Raw genomic sequence first — 9,865 nt, forward strand, 5'->3', positions numbered from 1 at the left:
TTTTTTTTTATTAAAGATTTATTTATTATTATATCTAAGTACACTGTAGCTGTCTTCAGACGCACCAGAAGAGGGCATCAGGTCTCATTACGGATGCTTGTGAGCCACCATATGGTTGCTGGGATTTGAACTCAGGACCTTCAGAAGAGCAGTCAGTGCTCTTAACCATTGAGCCATCTCTCCAGCCCCAAGGTTGGGATTTTTTAAAGGGAAACTGAAAAGAAAAAAAAATGATTAAGGGAAATTTATTGGTGTTTAAAAGGAGAATAACAGTTACAGGCAAACTGAAAACCCAGAAGTTGCTGGAAGGAGGGGAGATAGAGAAAAAAGTAACTTTTTAAAGTTAGCCATGGAGGTCAGAAAAACAGGGGGAAAGCCCAGAATCTCAGGAGAGCTGAGCCGCAGGTGTGAGTTCAGAGGATGCTCAATTCTAGGCTGTGGTGTCCTAGGGCAAAGTATTCCACTAAGGACACATAGAGAAACAGAAAGAGAATACTTATTAAGACTCGGGCCAGGCATGGTGGTGGCGTATGCCTTTAATCCCAGCACTTGGGAGGCAGAGACAGGAGAAACAACAACAACAACAACTGCAACAACAACAACAGCAGCAGCAACAACAACAACAACAGACTAGGTGTGGGCTAGTTAGCTTCTTGAGGAAGGAGCCCAGAAGACTTCCTTTTGGCTTGGAGATAGAATCTCACTATGTAGCCTAAACTATCCTGAGCTGGAAGCTCTCCTGCCTCTGCCTTCCTGGGGCTGGCTTTATAGGAGTGTGTCAGCATGCTTGCCTACACAGACACCAAACCATTCCAAAGCACGTCGCAGACATCCTGATGTTTCACTCCTGCTGTGATTTGGATTGGATAAGTGTTTTCTAAGGCCAACATGTTAAAGGTTAGTCCCCAGAGCTGGGAAGGGGGTGGAGTCTTTTAAGAGGCTGCTGGGAAGTCTTTAGGTCACTGGAGACATAAATGCCTTTGAAGGGGCTAGTATGATCAGTGGCTGACTTTTCTCTTGTGTACTTAGCTGTAAAATATAGGGGCTTGTTTCTTTCATGATATACCTCACTTAAGGCCTCAACTGACCATGGGACTCACGCCTCTAAAACTGGCCATAATGAATCCTTCTTCTTTATAAGTTAGTTGTCTCTAGGTGTTTTCTACAGTATCAGAAAACTAACTGATGGCTGAGTGTAGTGACACATCTTTAATCCCAGCACTTCGAAAGGAGAGGCAAGGGGAATCTCTGTGAGTTCAAAGCCAGCCTGGTCTACAAAGGGAGTTTCAGGACAGCCAGGGATGTTAGAGAAACAAAAAAAGTCTCAAAACAGAAACAACCAAACAACCCAAAAATCAAACAAACAAAAAAGAAAGAAAAAGAAAAAAGAAAAAAAGCTGACTGGTACATGATACAATTCCTAACCACAGTTGTACAATAGCTAAGAAAAAAGAATTCCTACAAAATCATACTACTTTACCATATCAGCACCAGGGCTCTTTGGTCATTATATTGTGGCTAACTGCAAACTATTTATTACAGAGCAACAAGGTAAATACCAAAACTGATCAAAGTTTTCTTAGAATCTTTCATGGCAATTTGACAGAGTAACATTGGATATATTAAGTGGAATAAAAATATTTCTACTGCCAGGCGTGGTGGCACATGCCTTTAATTCCAGCACTCGGGAGGCAGAGGCAGGTGGATTTCTGAGTTCGAGGCCAGCCTGGTCTACAAAGTGAGTTCCAGGACAGCCAGGGCTATACAGAGAAACCCTGTCTCGAAAAACCAAATAAATAAATAAATAAATAAATAAATAAATAAATAAATAAATAAATAAATAAATAAATAAAAATATTTCTACTAAGAATATGTGGGGTTGAAGTAGGAAGATCTCAAAATTTCCATCAGCTTGGGTTATGTACTGAGCTCCATCCTTCAAACTAAACTGTAATACTGGATTTGCTCAGCCTGTTTACAGAATGATTGAATGTTGTGAGCTGGGAGTGGGGGTCCAAACCTTTAATCCCAGCACTCTAGAGGCAGAGGATCTCTGTAAGCTTGAAGTCAGCCTGGTTAGCCTAGTGAATTCCAAGTCAGCCAGGGCTATTTAGAGAGACCCTGTCTCAAAAAGCCAAACAAATGAACTTGAATGCTGTGTAATTCTAGTTCCAGGTGTTTCTCACTTACTGAGTATGAGTACAAGTCCCAGTGTTGAGCAAGTGATTCCTCAGCTGAGAAGCAATATCCATCTCTCTAGATCCATTCCTACCACAGAGGAAAGATTCAGGACATAGGCTCCATATGGTAATAACACCATCATTCACTGCATGTCTAAAGCATCGACGTGATGTGTGGTATGTGGTACTTAGAGCAAGGACCCTGGACTCTGCCCATAGTCTATGTAGGTGCATGGAGTCCCATGCTTAGAAACATTCCATATTTAATTCTCTGCATCAACTCTCTCTATCTTGAGTGTCTTGGTTTGGTGGCAGTAACCCCAGCATGGGAGGCAGAAGCAGGTGCACAAATTTGACCTGGACTATACACAGTAGCAGTGAGACAGTCATGGCTACTTAGGGAGACACTGTCTCAGTACACCTCTCCCCAACAAAGACTGTTAATAGTTACTAACAAGAATTTTCTTCTGGTCTAGACCCTGTAGCTCTGTGGCTGCTGCTCCCCACTCTGATTTCAGCAGCAGGTGCAGTGGGCAGGAGGGTATAAGCTCACTCCCTTCACACCTCAGCAGATACCTGTAGCACAGGGAGCCCTACATCCTGCATTTGGCTTTGACCACCTCTGCCACCACCCATCCGTCCCTCAAACTGCCTTGAAGTACAGGGAGACAATAGACAAGAGGGAAACCCACAGGCACGTGTCACTGAGGAGCAGGAGCAAAGATGCTGGGCTCTTGCCTTGTACAGAGACCGTTCTGGAATTCATTCTGTGGACTTTCTTCAGAACTCCCAGTATGGTCCAGAAGTAGGGCCCATGTGTACATTCCCTTTCATATATTCCTGGGTAACGGGTTATCCATGGACTTAAAATGACAGATTTCTATTATCCCCCAATTCCAGAAACAAGAAACACTGTCAGAGGTCTCTGTCTCTCTGTCTCTCCTTCTGAAGGTAGAGGGGAGGCTCTTCCCCCTCCTTGGTAGTCTTGCATTTAGTGGACACACTGTTCCTGTAGCTGAGTCATCACGTGACTAGCTGGGTTTCTGTTTTTCTCTCTTGTTTTTCTCCCCTTAGATGGACACCATTTCTAATTTGAGGATCCCTCCTAATCCAAAATTACCTCACCTAAAATTGGTTACTGCTGTAAGGACCCTCTTTCCAAATATGGTCTTATGCACGGGCACCATGTGTTAGAACTTGACTCTCACCACTCTCTGCCCACCTGAGATGAAAACAGGGCTTGTTTAAAATGGTTACCTTAAATGGACAATATTGACACTATTGTATCCTTCTAAGCTTCTTGGGCAGATTGTAACCCTGTGTTGACACAGCCTTTGGTAAATGAGCTGAGAATTTAACTTTTGATACAGGCCACAATCCCAACTGGGCTTTTCCCACAGAGATATTTATAAATAGCCACAGGTGTTAATTATTAATACATCTAAAATATTTATTAAACACTTTATTTATACCAGGCGACTGTGCCAGGCACTGGCAAGACAAAGAGGAATGGGAATTAGACTTAGCCCTTGAAGAGCTCCTGGTCCATTAGGCAATAATAAGTCACAAATGCATACAGGGGCACTTATTAACACCTGCTGTATGCATAGCAGAACTCGGCTTTGGGGTCTTTGTTCTCGTCCCATCCATAACATGATCGGACTGTCCAAGGCAAAATTTATAAATACCGGAGCCAATGCAGAGGCATTTCCTGGGGCACTCAGACTGCAAACTAGGGGGTCTTCTCCTGACTCACCCTTTGTTTCTAACTATGAGGTTTGTGTCCTTCCCTGAGTCTCCCTCTGTTTCTCTGTAAAGATAAGGTAACCATGAGACTCAGCGTATGAAAACATGTGCTGCCCAAGCCTAGTGGCCTAAGTTCAATCCCCAGCACCCACATGAATGTGGAAGGAAAGAACTGACTCCACAGAGTTACCTCTGACTTCCGCAGGTGTGTGCTGCCCCACCCCCACCCCCAGGATGCGAATGTAGACACAATAATAAATAACTAAACAAACAAATCTAAAACTGAGCAAATAAATGAGAGCACGGGAGGGACTGGTGATGTAGTTCGATAGGAAGGGGTTTGCTTAGAAAGCACAGAGCCTGGGGTTCAACAGCCAGTACCATGTGAACTGGATATGATGGTGCACATCTGTAATCTGAGCACTTGGGAGGTGGAGACAGGATGATTGGCTTCGTAGTGAGTTTGAGGCCAGCCTCGATGCAGGCAAGATCCTGTCTCAAGACAGAAAGGAAGGAGAGAGGCTGGAGAAATGGCTCAGCAGTTAAGCCTGCTTTCTGCTCTTGCAGGAGTCAGGTTTAGATCCTAGCACTCATATTAGGCAACTCAGAGTTCCCTTTAACTCTTCTTAGGGGGGATCTGATACTCTCTTTTGACATCTGCGGGTACTGTACACACATGGTGTGCATGTATGAACATGCATGTAATTAAACATAAATTAAAATATTAAAAAGGAGAGATTTAAACCTTTCAGCATTATCATAGTATACTGCAACTAATAATAGTATGGTGCCCTTGCCAAACATTATTGCATTTAATCCTTACAATATTCCTTTTGTTTCATTTGTTTTGTTTTTTGAGATAGGGTTTCTCTGTGTAGCCCTGGCTGTCCTGGAACTCACTCTGTAGACCAGGCTGGCCTCAAACTCAGAGATTCACCTGTCTCTGCCTCCCGAGTGCTGGGATTAAAGGCGTGCACCACCACTGCCCCACCCTTACAATATTCCTATGAAATCTAGATTTGACATTATTCCCATTTTAGTGAGTTCTATTGCCCATGTTCTCCAGGAGGCCAAGGCAGGTGATCTGGTGTTAGAGGTCAGCTTTGGCAGCATAAGATAACCCCACCTCAAAAAGAAAACTTTCCTTTCTTCTGTTTTTGTTTTGTCTGCTTGTTTTTAAGATTGGGTCCCATTATATAGCTCTGACTGTTCTAGAACTCACTATGTGGGTCAGGGTGGCCTTGAACTCAGATATCTGAATGCCTGTCTCCCAAGTGCTGGGATTAAAGGTATGTATCACTACTGACAGGCATATATGCACTTTCTTCTGCAGATGGACACAGCTGAACTCCTGACGGTGGCAGTCATTTAACAAGGCCACTGCCTTCTTTCATGTTCCACGATTGTGCGGTACTGACCCCACTTGTGAAGGGACGCTGGCCCATCTGGTGAGAGTAGGAAGTGGTAGGCTGTCAGGGAAGAGCTGCATCTTCCTCGTGGGTCCAGCTGGAGCATGAATGATACTGTGTCCATCCCTCTCCTTTAGCATTCCTGAAACCCGCCATCAGCATTCCAGGACCTGGCAGATTACTCTCTGTGCTCGTTGCTAGAAAGCCCACTCCTACCCATTTGTACCTTCCCTGTAGTCCAGGCTATATCCAAGATTTACTCCATAGCTGCTCCATACACTGTTGTCTTTCCAAGCTGGCTGCCTACTGGCCGTTGGGAAGCAATTACCCTGAGGAAGGGAAGGGAGCTCAGCATATCTGTTTTTCTAATCTCCTTTGATCCTTTCTCTGCTGCTCTATCAGGCTGCCTCAGGCTGGTTGTACTTTTCCACCCAAGGTTATACTCCCCACCAATTAAGTACTGAGATCTACCTCGATTATGTAAGTGTCTCCATTCTTTTGCTCTGTTGAGACAGGGTCTCTCTCTCTATAGCTCTGACTTTCCTGGAACTCTCTGTGTAGATCAGGCTGCCTTGAAGTCAGAGATTCATCCTCTGCCTCCAGTGTGCTGAGAGTAAAGGCATGTTGTCAACACACCCGGCAATGTCTCCATGTTAAAGTGTTCTCTATTTCAATGGTTTATAACGTATTTATAAGCTTGTGCACTGATGACCTCCGCCCCTCCACCTCAGGCAAATATCTAACTCCAGAATGTTTAAAACAGATTTAAATTTTTATTTCATGTGTATGTGTTTTGTCTGCATGGATGCATGTGTGCCGTATGTGTGCAGTGCCCTTAAATAGCAGCAGAGGGTGTCAGATTCCTGGAATTGGAGTTATAGATGGTTACCTGCTGCCACGTGGGAGCAGGGAGCTGAGCATAGGTCCCCTGCAAGAGCAGCAAGGGCTTTAAACCACCGAGTCCTCTCTCAGTCCCAATTCCAGCATATTGGTGTCACTCTTAACGAAACCCGGAACTTGTCAGTAGTCTCCAGCCTCCCTCTCCCCTAGCTCCCAGCATCCACTCTGCCTTTTCCTAGACTTTTTTGGATGACTGAAAACAGAACAATTGGCCTTTTGGCTTCCTTTACTTGACCGTTTTCATCCCTTTGGTAGCATGAGCCTGAATAATTCCATTCCCTTCAGGCAATTTTTTGACACTACCTGCAGGTCTTTCTGGAGTTCTGGGACTTCTTATTGTGTCCTTAGGCCCTTTGTGAGCATAGCCCCAGGCTGCTACGCTACCCTGTGGCAGGATTTCTGCCGCAAACCCCAGCCTCCGGCCCTGCAGAGGTGGGGCAAAGACAACACGTACGCCAAGGCAGGGTTTGAGCAGCTTCTGCAGCTTCCTTTATTCTCTCTACAGCAGCCCTCAGCTCTATTCCTATTCCGTTGATTATGGGGGATCGCCCAATTTATCCACTTCCATCCTCTGCACTCGACTCTCATCACTCTTCACCATCCAATCGGCATTCAGTATGCTCTGTACACGAGACGTGCACGCAGACAGGGTGGGTGTTGATAGGCCAGTGACTCAATATCATGCTGTATGACGCTATGTGTGCATGATCATTCAGGTGTGCATGATCATTCAGATGTGCATGATTGTTCAGGTGCTTGGTAAACAAGCAGGGATCACGGGGCTTGGCAATGAGCCAGGGCACCGTCTTGGCTGCCGCTTCCTACATCTACCCCTTTCTGTTTAAAATGTTGGGGGGTGGCTGTAAAAAGAGGGTTGGTGAAGTACCTGTTTTAGGCCATAAGGCTTGCATCCACGTACAGCACCCAGTAACTAGGCCTTTTTTAGGTCCTAGGTGGACAAGGGCTTTGTCTTAGGCTATGTGGTGGGTGTCCCGCAATAATCCTGTCATTGAATCACCTTGTAGCCAAAAAAGGGGTGTGCATCTGGCTCACAGCACCTCAATTTTCCTGTCATTGGTGACTTCACAGCTTATGGCCCTCAGCCGCTATTAGGAGCCAAATATGGGGTGAATTACCTGTCTCTATAGCCACCACAGCTTGAATCAACAACCGTTTATTGGCCTGCACCCGTCTGCGCATGCGTATCATCCGCCATAGCATACCAACACATACAGCACATAGCCAAAATCCCCAAGAAGGCCATCCCTCCCCAATCCTTGAGGAAGCTGAAGGTCCCCTGGATCATCTTTAACCACTGCTGAGCAGTGGCAATCTCCACACGGGTGTTATTCACTGCAACAATGGATGCCTGTAATTCTTTCATCCAAATTTGGGGGACAAATTAGCTGCACGAGAAAAATTCTGATACCGCACAAAGGTTACACAAATTCCTGACATATGGGTTACACATGACACAAATACTAATTGCTTCAGAATATCTATCTGCCCTTGGAGCAAATCCACTCTCTTATTTACTAATAAGATTCCAGTTTTCAGCTGAGAGTAAATCTGGGATGAACACTAGCATCTACTGACTGTAATTCCACAGCTTGTGCAGATTGGGAAGGGAACAGGTGGATATCGTTGCCCTGGCTGATCTCGAAACACTGGGAAGGCACCAACTTCGCGAGGCAGACTTTGCCATACCGAAGCATGGTGGCTGCGCTTTCCTTCGCTTCTTCTTTCCCTGTTATAGGGAGGAGGTAAGGGCAAGGGAGGTGCCAAGGGTTCAGGCGGCCTTCCTCGCCTAAAACTCAACTTAGATATCATGCTAGTCACTTCATCTCCACTGTCAGATGATTCATCTGAACTTCCCTCCTCACTCTCTTGCTCTTTAGCCTTTTTTTCTTTTTTGCTGGCTTCTCGTTTGCCTTTTTCTACTTCTGCTGCATGAGCCTTTACAATACCGTGAACATAATTTTTGACATCTCATAGGAGCTGCAGTAGTTGACTGCGGGCGATTGGGACAATCTCTTTTAAAATGCCCAGCCTGAGCCGGGCGTGGTGGCGCACGCCTTTCATCCCAGCACTCAGGAGGCAGAGGCAGGTGGATTTCTGAGTTCGAGGCCAGCCTGGTCTACAGGTGAGTTCCAGGACAGCCAGGGCTACACAGAGAAACCCTGTCTCGAAAACAAAACAAAACAAAACAAAACAAAAAATGCCCAGCCTGGCCACAGGAAAACTTTTTCAACTCAGTAGCATACTTTCCACTTTTGTCTGCCGGGCAAGACTTAACTAAAATCCAAATTGCTAGCACCTTCACCAATGCCACTCTTACTTTCATATTTGAAGCAATCTCCTCCTGCTCTCTTCACTTTTAACTTCATTCCTATACTGGGAACTTTGACTCCGGCCAGTAACCCCGGGAGCTTGACTTGTCCCTATACCGGGAACTTTAACTCCATCCCGTAAGCCCAGGAGCTTGACTTGTCCCTATACCGGGAACTTTAAGTGCATCCCGTAACCCCGGGAGCTTGACTTGTCCCTATATGGGGAACTTTAACTGCATCCCGTAACCCCGGGAGCTTGACTTGTCCCTATACCGGGAACTTTAACCTAGTGCTAGATTACTACTCTTTACCACGGAACTCACCTGTAACTCTTGCATCTTAATTCAGCTGCTCTTTTCAGAGTTCCCCATACGGGCCACCAGTTGCTGTGGACCCCACACTCCTTCCAGCAAAGGTGGGGCAAAGACGACATGTATGCCAAGGCAGGGTTTGAGCAGCTTCTGCAGCTTCCCGCTATAGAACAGGAATTATTCTCTCTACAACAGCTCTCAGTTCTATTCCTATTCCGTTGATTATGGGGGATCGCCTAATTTATCCACTTCCACCCTCTGCACTTGACTCTCATCACTCTTCGTCATCCAATCAGCATTCAACACGCTCTGTACATGAGCCATGCACGCAGACAGGGTGGGTGTTGATAGGCATCAGGTGGGCAGTGCATGATCATTCAGGTGCGCATGATCATTCAGGTGAGTGTGATCATTCAGGTGTGCATGATCATTCAGGTGAGCGTGATCATTCAGGTGTGCATGATTATTCAGGTGCTTGGTAAACAAGCAGGGTTCACGAGGCTTGGCAATGAGGCAGGATGCTGTCTTGACTGCCGCTTCCCACAGTTTCTTCTTCAGAGCATTTTGTTTGGGATTTGTCTTTATATTGTATTATGGTCCTTTATGCCACCCAATTTCCTCACTCATGGTCTGTCTATATTTTGTGTGGATTTCCATAATATAGTTTATGTGCTTTTTCATAATAAATTTGGATGAACTATATATGCAATACATTGGCTGATAACAACAGATTTGTAGGTGGCTCCTTCTCCAGCCAATCAATGCCAAATACCAAGGGATTGCTTTGTCTTATGAATTTTGGCAGCCCAGTATTGGTGGCACACATTTTTTTTGTTGTTTTTTTGAGACAGGGTTTCTCTATGTAGCCCTGGCTGTCCTGGAATTCACTTTGTAGACCAGGCTGGCCTCAAATTTAGAAATTCGCCTGCCCCTGCCTCCCAAGTGCTGGGATTAAAGGCATGCACCACCACACTGGCACACCTGGCTGG

At 45.5% G+C, this 9,865-nt stretch overlaps 1 long non-coding RNA gene across 1 annotated transcript in view; it reads left to right on the forward strand.

The window, feature by feature from the left end:
* The window catches only part of LOC110313326, a 13,197-nt gene extending 7,223 nt beyond the window's left edge, over positions 1 to 5,974 (forward strand). Inside the window, exon 3 of the long non-coding RNA XR_002380101.1 lies at positions 5,260 to 5,974. This is a non-coding gene — a long non-coding RNA (uncharacterized LOC110313326). The remainder of the gene's footprint in view (positions 1 to 5,259) is intronic.
* Positions 5,975 to 9,865: the final 3,891 nt, after the last annotated feature.

The sequence above is a fragment of the Mus pahari genome, chromosome 1, assembly GCF_900095145.1.
Source record: "Mus pahari chromosome 1, PAHARI_EIJ_v1.1, whole genome shotgun sequence".
Lineage (NCBI taxonomy): Eukaryota > Metazoa > Chordata > Mammalia > Rodentia > Muridae > Mus > Mus pahari.